Source organism: Lycorma delicatula, chromosome 10 (genome assembly GCF_047948215.1).
Source record: "Lycorma delicatula isolate Av1 chromosome 10, ASM4794821v1, whole genome shotgun sequence".
In the NCBI taxonomy this organism is placed as follows: Eukaryota; Metazoa; Arthropoda; class Insecta; order Hemiptera; family Fulgoridae; genus Lycorma; species Lycorma delicatula.
The window spans coordinates 123,102,767-123,114,345 of NC_134464.1; the positions used below are offsets into that span (position 1 = coordinate 123,102,767).

The following is an 11,579-nucleotide window of genomic DNA, read 5'->3' on the forward strand; positions in this document are numbered from 1 at the left end:
AATTTTATTTTTTTTTACGGCTCCTCAGCCCAGTATAAAAACAAAAAAAAATTCATTAATTTGTGCTACCATCAAGAAGATTTTGAAATCACAGCTGAATGAATATTTTTGCCTCATACCATGGAAAAGGACCATGTGATGATATTGGTGGAAATGTAAAAAGAACTGTGTAAAGCAAGCCTTCAAGGGGCAGTCAACAATAAAATAGTTTGTGCTACCATCAAGAAGATTTTGAAATCACAGCTGAATGAATTTTTTTGCCTCATACCATGGAAAAGGACCATGTGATGATATTGGTGGAACTGTAAAAAGAACTGAGTAAAGCAAGTCTTCAAAGGACAGTCAACAATAAAATTGTTACCCCTGAAATGTACAATTATTGCAAAGACAATATTAAAAATATAACATTTATTTTCTGCTCAAATAAAGATGTTCAAGAGACTGAAGCATACTACAGTTCTTGTTATCAGGTAATCACAACATGCCCAGAAACAAGAACCTTTCACAGTTATGTTCCAACAAGTTAAAAATATATTCTAAAAGTCTGAGCGACATCTGAATCAGAAATATTTACGTCAATATCGGTACACAAGGACATTAGTGTTTCTGATTGCTTTATAAGTTTACCAAAGCCAAAATGTAAAAATTATGTCTGCTGTGTATACGATGGCAAGTAGTGGTTAAGCAAAATCATTGAGGTCAAAATATATGAAAATGAAGGGGAATATCAAATACAGTTTTTTCCATCTGCAGGGTCCTGGTACTTCATTCACAAAATTATTGAGGGATGATTAAACGTGGGTTCAAGTAGAAAATATTTTAAAGACTCTCACACCTTTAGAGCTTTTTCTATCAACTACTGGAAGAGAACACAACATTACACCAAAGACGAATGAGAACTTATCAGTTCTACTCAATAAAAAAATGGCAGGAGCACTAAGTTATGTTAGTTAAGTTTGTTATCAAAATGTGCAAGATTTATTCATAACTTCCATTAGCAGGAGTAAAATGAGGTAAAAGTGAAATGAACAACTTATTGTGTTTGAATTTTTTATCATTTTGAAATTATTATTTACCATTCTGTAATTGACTATTTATTAATTATCAATTTATTCATTCTAATGAGTTTAGCTGTAATTTTTATAATCTAAAAAAAATACATTTTTTGATACGTTGTGTACAGTTAGAAGGAATGGTGTTTTTAGTGGTTTTGTTGGCTTCATTACTCGTTAACCCCTTTGAGTAACAAAATACATTTTATATGGTTTTAAAGGATATAAAACGTACTTACTGCTGTAAACATTTCAGATTTTTGCCACCTGTTCCACATGCGGGTTTTGGGCCCCCAAAATGAGACATTTTCAAAATCTTACAATTTGGCAGCCATTTTCTTTTAATGAAAGACACTCTGTAAAAGTCCAAATTTTTTTTTTATAAGTACTACTAGTACCTACGAGTTAAAAAAAGTAAAAAAGCAGGCCTGTTACCCTAAGACCTTCATTACTTATTTTGGACACAACATTTGAAAAATAACAATTTGTAAATGTAACTTAGTAACATTACAAGATTTGGATATGTAACAAAATAAATTTTGAGTACATGATGATGAAGTTCCATATTTAGTCTTTCCAAAAAACCCTCTGTACGATGTAAAATAAGAATGCTACAGCTCCTGGAAAAAGTTACGAATATGGCTGTTTTTACCTGTTGACGAGTAAGAAAATAATCTATTACTCAAGAAAAGATTTTTTTTTAAATATAAAAATATATTTTTTGGCCACTACAAGATGGGTGTTTACCATATACCAAACATCATCAGTCAAAAATAGTGATGCTCTGATCATTTGTTGAATTAAAATGTAATACCCCGGTCCCTTTGTTAGTTGATCACTTCTTTTCTTTTTTCTTGACAAGTGCCATGAGAATAGTTCTTCTACCTATCCTAGTTATACTTATGGCATCAGTAGGGTTTTCATACCATTAATGGAATGCAGAGAGTTAGTGACCCTCTGAGTCTATAGAATTGCATTTTCTCCTTCTAATTACGGGTTTATGTAAAAAGCCAAAGAAGTGTCAGAGATAACCACAGAGTGGGGACAGAGAAATTATTCCTCATAAAATGTAATGAAATTAAATTAAATCTATCATCATCATTATTATTATTATGACGTCCAAAGCATAATGCTTGCTAGCCCAGAGAATACAAATGCAGATGATACATAAAATATATCTATTGCTAACTTATTTTTTAAAAATTAACCAGTATAAAGCCTGCCAAATCTGATAAATAAAAATCAAATATGTATTACATATAAATCAGTACATTCACTTCTAAATGAGTTTTTAAGATTAAATTTTTAGAATGACCTAGGGTTTTGGAATTTTCTACAGGAACAAAGAAAGGTAGAGTAAAAGGGTTAACAGTAATGATTATGTATTTTATATGCTTCAATTTGGTTACCACATGTACATAGAAAATGTAAAAATAAAATGTACATGTAAAATGTACATTCAACATAAAAAAACCATCTGAAGTATTCTGGAAGCTTCATCACAGGTCTTTAAACTTGCTCTAATAATTTAAAATCCTTGACAAAATACAATTCTAAACATTTTAACAATATTCAACCTTTGGTCTTATAAATTTTAATGAATATGTCAATAGGAATTTGCTTAAAGACCTTACTAATAAATAACATATGGCATGAGCCTACAAACAATTTTATTTATTTGATTAGACCATTTAAGATTTGAAGATATGAAAATTCCTACATCATTCTTCTTAATCCCAATATTAGTCTTTGTTATTTACAAAATAATGATGCTGAAGACTACTATTAATGACGTGTAAAAAATTACATTTGGTAATATTAATAAGCTTTGATAACCATTTTTCTGACCAGTAAGTAATAATAGTTAACTTTATAAATGTAACGATGATGGTGGTGCTAGGTTATACAGTTTAGTGTTGTCTGCATACTATCTACAGCAAGATTGTAATCTTTCATTAATATCATAGATGAAAATAAGTACAGGCTCAATAATGATAAATTGATCAAGACAAAATAATATATTTAAAAAAAATTTCTTTCATACAAAGCTTTAATGGCTGATGAATATAACAAGTTCAGATTAGTAAATTCTTTGGGTACTCATATTTAAAAAAAGAAAATTCATTTTAAAGTGATTTGAAAAATATGGAGAAAAAGTATTAGGGAATTCAAATACAATGATGTGAATACAACCTTTTGAAGTGGTTTAAGTAGTGACAGAATCTCAATATTATAATAAGTGATACAATTATTGAAAGAAAAAGTTGAAAATCTAATAATTTTTAAGTATTTAATTTTAGTGCTTAAGTGGATGACTAGATTGTTTTAAACCCCAAGATTTGATTTTCTTCATAAAAATGTAAGGTAGCTTATAAAGTATGGTTAATCTAAATATCAGGATGACTGGAGTATGAAATACCTAGCTAAACCTTAAATAATCATACAGAGATGAAGATGTTTTTATGGAGGTTAAACAGGATTTTTATAAACTAACAATAAACAGATAAAATTCTCAGATTAAAAATTAAGAATGTCAACGTGAGAAACCTTCTAAACAAAAAATTCAGTTTTTGTTTATACAAACATGCTGGAAAATGAAAAGAGGAAACTTTAAGAAAATAAGAAAAGTTAGAATATAAAAGTTAGATATTTTTAAAATATTAGAAAATACCTATGATATTTCAAATAAAAAAGGTTTAAGACTTTTGAACTTAGGAAGTGAAACAAAGATTCCACTTCCTAAAAATTTCTATTTCTCACAGAAAACTCTGCGCTCTATACAAAGTTAAACTTAAAACACGATGTTCTAATATTGTTATTGAAAAACTTGGACAAGTCTCTTGTAGCCGGTAGACTAAGACATCATTAGAAGTCTAAAGTATCAAGACAACAAAAAATAAAATTACTTCTCATTAGATGTAGCAAAATTTTTCAACAACTCTATTACAACTGAAAAGTTCTTTAGGATAGCGCAACTAGCAGATCTCATTTTCCCAACAGTGATGAAGAGGAAAATGATTCGCTACCTTCAAGGATGGATTGATTAGGCAATTCCATGTGAATATATCTGGACATGAACTTGACCCTAAGTTTTAGTGGATGATAGAAAGTAGCATCATTTCCAAATGTTGAGCGATTTACAAATTACTTAGGAAGGAAAAATGGAGATGCAGAATCGACTGGTAAAGAAGAGACCGAGTCAAACGAATTGACCCAACCAATCCGTTCGAAGTGACCCCAAGGGTAGTTGCTTGACCAATTCAAAAAAAAAATTGAAACTTACCCACTTGTTTCCTACATGTCTCAGGACCTTAAAACTATATTTTCTTTAATTTTTTATTTAAACAGTTTACATGTAGCGGCTAGTTTTGTTACAGTATGCACACCTATTTTTTCGATTGTTAAGAGTTTACAGAAAATATCATAACTAAAAAACTATTAGTCCTGCAAGTATGAAACAAAAAGCAATTTATTCATTTTAACTCAAGGTAAAAGATTTACTTACCTCTCTTCTTTCTATGAGAAAATTACCAATAAATATTTTTTTATACATAGAAGCAGTGCTCCTACATATAAATATCAAATGTATAAAATTTACATATAAATGAGTCAAAATGGTATCATTATTAACAGGATTTTCATGATTTTTGAGAGGTTATAACTTTTTTATTAGTACAATACACAAGAAACGATTTTATTTGCCATAAACATCTACAAAAACACTACAAGTTGTGAAAATTTGAGATTTTTATCACTAGCCCCATCAGAGTTATTTGAAGCCAAAATGTGAATTTAAAAAAAAAATTAGTTTTCAAAAATTCAAAAAAAAATTAGGGGTACATATATCACCATTATTATTTATTGTAAAACTACTAACATATACCTACATATAAAAAATAATTCAAACTGTGTATGCCATCCCTGTCTCTTGAAAAAATTTACCAAAAGTAAAATTTCACAGTTTTTAAAGTTCAACTTTATTGGTAATTTTCTCACAGAAAGAAGAGAGATAGGTAAATAAACCATTGGACCAGTTCTTTACCTTGAGGAAATGTCATTAAATTGCTTTTTGTTTCATTCTTACAGGACGAATAGTTGTTTAGTTATGATTTTTTCTGTAAACCCTTACAATCACAAAAATGGGTGTGCACACTGTAACAAAAATGGCTACCACAGGTAAACTGCTTAAACTAAAAATTTAAAAAAGTAGTTTTAAGGTCCTGAAACATGTAGGACACAAGTGGATAAGTTTCTACTTTTTTTTAATTAATCAAACAATCAGCTGTTTTTTTTTTTTTTAACACTTCAAATGGATTGACCCTATTGTCATTATTAGTCTTGACATTTTAGAATCTATTTTACAGAAGAGCAAATTCAAGAGAAAATCATTTGTGAATACATTTTTTTAATGTTTAATGGTAAATAGTTACATTATTAATTTGGAGAATAAATATCACAAACAATATTTTTCTTGCAGTAAAAACAATTTTTTTACCCTATCATGATGGTTCTGTTGATACAATTAATCATGCCCAATTTTCCCAAACATGAGTCAATTAATTACACAATTGAATTCACCTACCCAGGAAAAGTAATCACACAATTGTTCAACAAGCCTTTATAGGTGTTTTTTTTTTTCAGCTAGTTACATAATTATTAAATACAAAATTTCTGACTGACTTAATATTGAAATCAAACATTGACATTTGATTATCAAATGTCAAAAGGCTGCTATGGTTCTGGTGATAGTGTAATGTATATATATATATATATATATATATATATATATATACACAAGAACACAAGTTTATTTATTTGCAAAAAGAAATGCCACTGTGGAAACTAGGAAGTTTCACATCAAAATCTATATTAATAATTGAAGATATGGACTCTTAGAAAAGCAAAAAGAAAAAAATTTTATGTTTTTAAGATGCGATCCTGTAAAAGAATATTGAGAATCTTTCAGAAGATTAGTGTTAAGAATGAACAGTACTGATAAGAGTAGGTGAAAAGAAAACATCTGTAGGGCCCACCCACCATAGTTTGAGAAGAAAAAAATAAGACATAATGTATTGTAATGCCTATCTCAAAGTTTTCATTTCATCTCTTGAAAGTATGTACATACTGCTTATTTTTTACGAAATAAATATATATCTCTTAATGTACAAATATATGAATAATTGACATTTATGTAGATAGAATGAAAACAACACAGAAAACATATACTACACAAATCTCACACATTTCTTATTTTAAAGTGTTCAATATTTAATAACTTTGCAGTGTTATTGTGGGTTGTTTATTAGAAACCAATATAGTAACCAAGAATCAAAATAAGTATATGAACACTCAAATGCAAAAAAAAACATGGACAAAGATTATATAGTTTTTAACGACATCTTTTAAAATACACAACTTCTTTGTAAAGATGACAAAGAAAATTTGTCGAGAAAAAACATCCTTCTCACTAAAGTCTTACAAAAAATGATATGTTGTGCAAAAATATTTGTCCACATTGGTAGGGCAAGTATTAGTTGATTATGACTACTAAATCCAAAGAAAAAGAAACTCTGCTCTAACTCACCCCCACACACAAGAAATATATAAATGCATGTAAGCACACACACAAATATATACAAAATAATATTTTGCATAGTGCAAACATAAAAACCAGATCTCAACATATTGAATGATAGGAAATTTACAAACTAACAACCATAACATATTTCAAATATGTTATTTTATAACATGCTTGAAGGAATTTTCTAACCTTTCTAAAATAGATCCTATTGGAATTACTGCTCTTACATATTCTACTGAGAAAGGAACTAGTAATTAGTTTTGAATAGGTGTAGAAGAAAATGTTCCATTAACAAGTTTCAAGTGGTTAATAATTATTATTATTATGTTATCATGGGTTTTGTCAGCATTCAAAGAGTTTAGAAGTAATTATTTTAAGTTGAAATATGTATGTAATGTAACAATGCGCACTTAATTATAGATTAACATTATTAATCCACAAAATGGTCTTAAATTGGAATAATGGAAAAAACTTGGGAGGAAAGGTTTAAAAATCCAACTTAAAGGTACCTGTTTGATTTAAATGACCTTAAGAGACATTAGCATGTTTTAGTTTTTTAAATTTTTATTTTAATTTTTCAAAAAAAAATTCACCAGAATTAGAAATGCATTACACTAATATTTACAAAAATAAAAACAAACAAGTATAACGGAAAGAATAAAAAATACTGATACTGTTCAAACTTTTTCAAGATAAAATTGTGTAATAAAATATTTCTAATCATTAATCTAATATAACCTGTACTTACTTAGTAAAATAAACGTAAACTTAAAAATAAATTTATATTACTGTATAAAATAAACTAAATACTGTCGAGATTTCTTTGTAAAAATACCTAAAAGTCAATTGTTATTCGGAAATACAATGATCAGAAAAATAACATAACCGCAAATTATTCACATGCGGCTTTTACATCAGCTGATGTCCAAAATTAAGTTCTGCTATCTGTCAGATACAAAGTGAATTAAAACGTAAAACTAGAGGTTTTATTTACTTTTTACTCATGGACTTAAATTTGAAACTCAAGACATAGAATGTTACAAATGTAAACAAAAAACAAACACTGTAAATTATCATTTTATAGTTCTTTTTTTATGACATTGAGAGGAAATTTATCTAACAGTACACACTCAAGATCCTGAAGAAAGTTAAAAAAGGGACAGAAAAGGTCCGGCATAATATTATTAGCTATACTTTGAATGCCCTATAAGTTATAATACTATGATTTGACATTATTCTGGGAATATATGAAGATACTTAACGTGTAGATTAAAATTGAAGTTTAGGAAATACAAATTTTTAAGATTTAGAATGTCCAGAGATTAGATATGTTGATTACATTTGAAGTTCCATGCTACCGAGCAATATTCAAGTTGTGAACACACCTGAGAAACAGATGTTTTATTTTTTTAGTTTTTGAGGTAGTAAGATTTTTAAAATTTTATTTTTGTATTTTCGCTGACTTCAACTGAATTTTGATTATTTTATGCAGACCAACTTTACTTGGATTGTTTTTTACTTTCTTGTACGAATTAAAGAAAGTATTGTAATCGTGAAAAATTTTGGTTTTGATTCTAGCAAAAATATCCATTTTGATCATCCCTGAATCGATTTTGACTATTTTCGCAGTGGCGTCTGCATATATGTATTTCGCATAACTCAAATAGGATTAGCCGTAGAATGTTGAAATTTTGGATTCAGGGCTGTTGCAACATCTAGTTGTGAATCTCCCCTTTTGATTTATACTGGTCCAAAAAAAAAGCTCGAAATCCAAAAAAAATTTGGATTTTCGACTTTTTCTTAAATGCAATAATAAGTCCTCATTGAGAGCTTTTCAACGAAATATCATAACTGGTACTTATTTTCATTGGTTCCAGTCATAGCCAAATAAAATTTTAATTAATGAAATATTTGGATCTTACAAGGGGAAGGCACATCAGTTCAAATCTGACTTCATCTTTTTTTTAATTTAAATATATTGGTTTATTAATAATTATTAACAATTAAAAAAAATATGGAAAATCAAAAGTTTAATGAAATAAGATTTTATGTATTTTTCATTAAAAAATTAAATGTGTATATGTAAATTTAATAGGTGAACGAGGAAATGCATTGTTCATATTATTTTTAAAAAAATAATATTAAAAATATTTGATAGTGGTTCAAATTAAATAATTTTGTATCTCAAGCTTGCCTTCTTAATTGTGTTGTTTATTCTATTTAAGTATACGTAAAATTTGAAAGTCTGCATTGTTATTTTATTAAGATCTCATTTACTGGTTTCTTATATTTTTAAAGAATAATTTTTTGTGAAAGTTATTAATCAATCTGTTTTATTAGAATCCTATACCATTTTTAAAAACCACAAGTACTGGTGATAATACTACAACATAATTTTTTTCTTATCAAATTTTTTTCATGTTTTTCTTAAGCTTATACTTATATAAGCACATAATTTTAAAACAAACATAATGAATTATTACTAAAAATAAAATTTATGGCTTAAGTAAAATAAATATTTCAAATAAAAATAATTCCAACAAGAAAAAAACATATTTTTATCATAAACTATTGATATTTTTATGCAAAATTAATTAGCTTATAGAAATAGTTTAATTATGTACAATAATTTAGTTTTTTATCTACAACAAACACTTTGTTTTTTCTTTGGTCACAATAAAAAAAAAATTTCTATTTCTTTTTGTTAAGATCTTGTCCTTGTGTCCTTTATTGGCAATTAAAATTATTTTAACTATAAACTTTGGAAATAACGAATCGAATCATAAACAAATTATAAATAAAAACTTTTTTAATAATTTAATTCAAAAACTTTTCAGTTGCTCTTGTGACTGTCATTAGTAACCGGTGAGAGAGAATGTTTAGAAGTAGTAAATTTCATAAGTATATAATCAAATTTTACAATTCAGTTTATGTTGTGATTATTTTTAAATGTTGGTCAAATTTTGTAAGTTTATATACATTTTTTATTATTTAGTTGTGTTGAGATCTTGGTTTTTATGTTTGATACAAACATGTAAAATTTATGTGTTGTGATTAATGTCTTTGCATCTTGTTTCTATTAGGTGATTTGGAAAGGCTGATTCTAATTATGTTAATAGTGAATGTTTATCTAATGTCTATTTATCTGCAAGTGAAGTCTGCCTATTATGTACTCCAATTTAATATGTAAACTCTTTTTCTTTTTCTTTGTAATAAAAATTTTGTTAATCTATTGTAAATAAGATCTCATGTATCATGGTAAAAATACTGTTTGAAGTGGTTAGTTCTATTGGGGATAACTATGTCAATTGTGGTGGGTTTTCTATGTACTTTAGATGTGCTTTAATTTTTTATTTATTTTGGAGATGATGAGGTAAGAAAGTTAAGTGATTTAATATATTAATTGTTTGTCTGCAAAGTAAATCAACGTGTAATCTATTGATAAACACGAGGAATATACAATCTTGTTATCTATGCTAAAAACAATAGTCAGTCACTCGTTCTTAAAAAATAATAACATTCATCTTTATCAAAATTATCTGTTAAAACTAAAGCATTCTAAACTCAGAAATTAATTACCATTTTTATTAAATTACTGACTCATTTAAAAGATCTTCTCACTAACTTTTATAAAATAAAATTAATTTCTTTTATAGAAACAACATTAATTTATCAGTGATTTTTTAAATGATAGTAATTAATAAAATAATTTAAAACTGGTAGGAGTTACTTAACTTTCTCAGCTTTGCCAGAAAATTGTGTGAATTTATGTCCATGTGAAGATGGACATTAAACCATGGAAGTAAAGAATATACTAAAACATTATTCTACTAGGAAGTAAAATTTTGTGATATGAGACTGTATTTCAATACCCATGGTAACTGTATCACTACCTCTTTACCAGTTGTAACCAAAATTAAATGGTATCTGATGTGTTAATGTCTACACATCCACACTTCTAAACAATATGCTACTCAAGGTAACAAAAATTTCATAAAAAATTGGTAAATCAGTCTGAAGATATCAAGTAAAACATAACTGATGAAACATAGCAAAAAATTAGGCTTACTATCACACATCCATGAATTAATTGGCATAATAAATAACCAAAATGACATACTAATGTAATGGAGTACAATTTGACTTTGAGCAAGAAAAAGAAAAAAAAGAAAAAGCAATTTTTTGTCCCCACCCCTTTATTGGAATTTGAAGAAGACCCAACATCATCATAAAGAATTTTAGCTACCCAAGAAGCATTTAATTATGTGAAAAAATGTATCTCTACTGTTTGAGTAAAATTTTAGGTTATGGTAATTATGAGATTTGTTTCTCCCTTTCTCCTTGATAAATTGTGACAAAAATTGCAGCAATAGCTATATGCTGAAATTACTATGCCAAATTTAATCAAATTGGTCCATTCAGTCTGGAGATAACAAGGTGGTAAAACAGGGCAACCTTTTTTTGTTAAAGGGAGTCATGAAACATCAAGTTCTGCAAAAAAAAAACCTGTAATGCAAATTTTTATACAATACGTAAGTTTTTTCTTGTCCAGTATATGTAGCCATGAAACTTCTAGTGATTTGAATCAGTGTATGGAACAAATTGTTCCACCACAAAAGGAATACAGGGATTAATATGTTGCTTTTACACTATATTGTCTTAAAATTCTTAAGATTTTTTGTATGAAAATAAAATGCATTACATAATCAATCATTGAATGTACAAGTAATAAAGCGTTTCTAGTACAGCATTATTATTTATTTTTGTACTCATATTCTTAATTTATGTAAAAAAATGTCTACATTATCTGTTTATATTAAAATTTAAATAAAGAATCATATGTTAATAGGAAAAAACGGACCTATAATTCTATTAACAAATACTTAAAATTTAACTACTTTAAAATACAAAATACATTTTGATACGTAATACATAATGCATTAACA

The 11,579-nt window shown here is 27.3% G+C and overlaps 1 protein-coding gene across 10 annotated transcripts in view; it reads right to left on the bottom strand.

Annotated features, from left to right (window-relative positions):
* Positions 1-11,579, bottom strand: part of LOC142331010 (cytochrome c oxidase assembly factor 6 homolog) — a 30,394-nt gene that overhangs the window by 18,357 nt on the left and 458 nt on the right. Inside the window, exon 1 of one of the 10 annotated variants that reach the window (XM_075376564.1) lies at positions 7,469-7,533. The exons of 4 other annotated variants lie outside the window; for them this stretch is intronic. The gene's annotated coding sequence lies outside the window, so the exon portion shown is untranslated. Of the gene's footprint in view, positions 1-1,291; positions 1,315-7,381; positions 7,538-11,579 lie in introns of those variants that run through there. 5 more of the 10 variants (XM_075376563.1, XM_075376551.1, XM_075376553.1 and 2 more) reach the window with 5 other exon arrangements.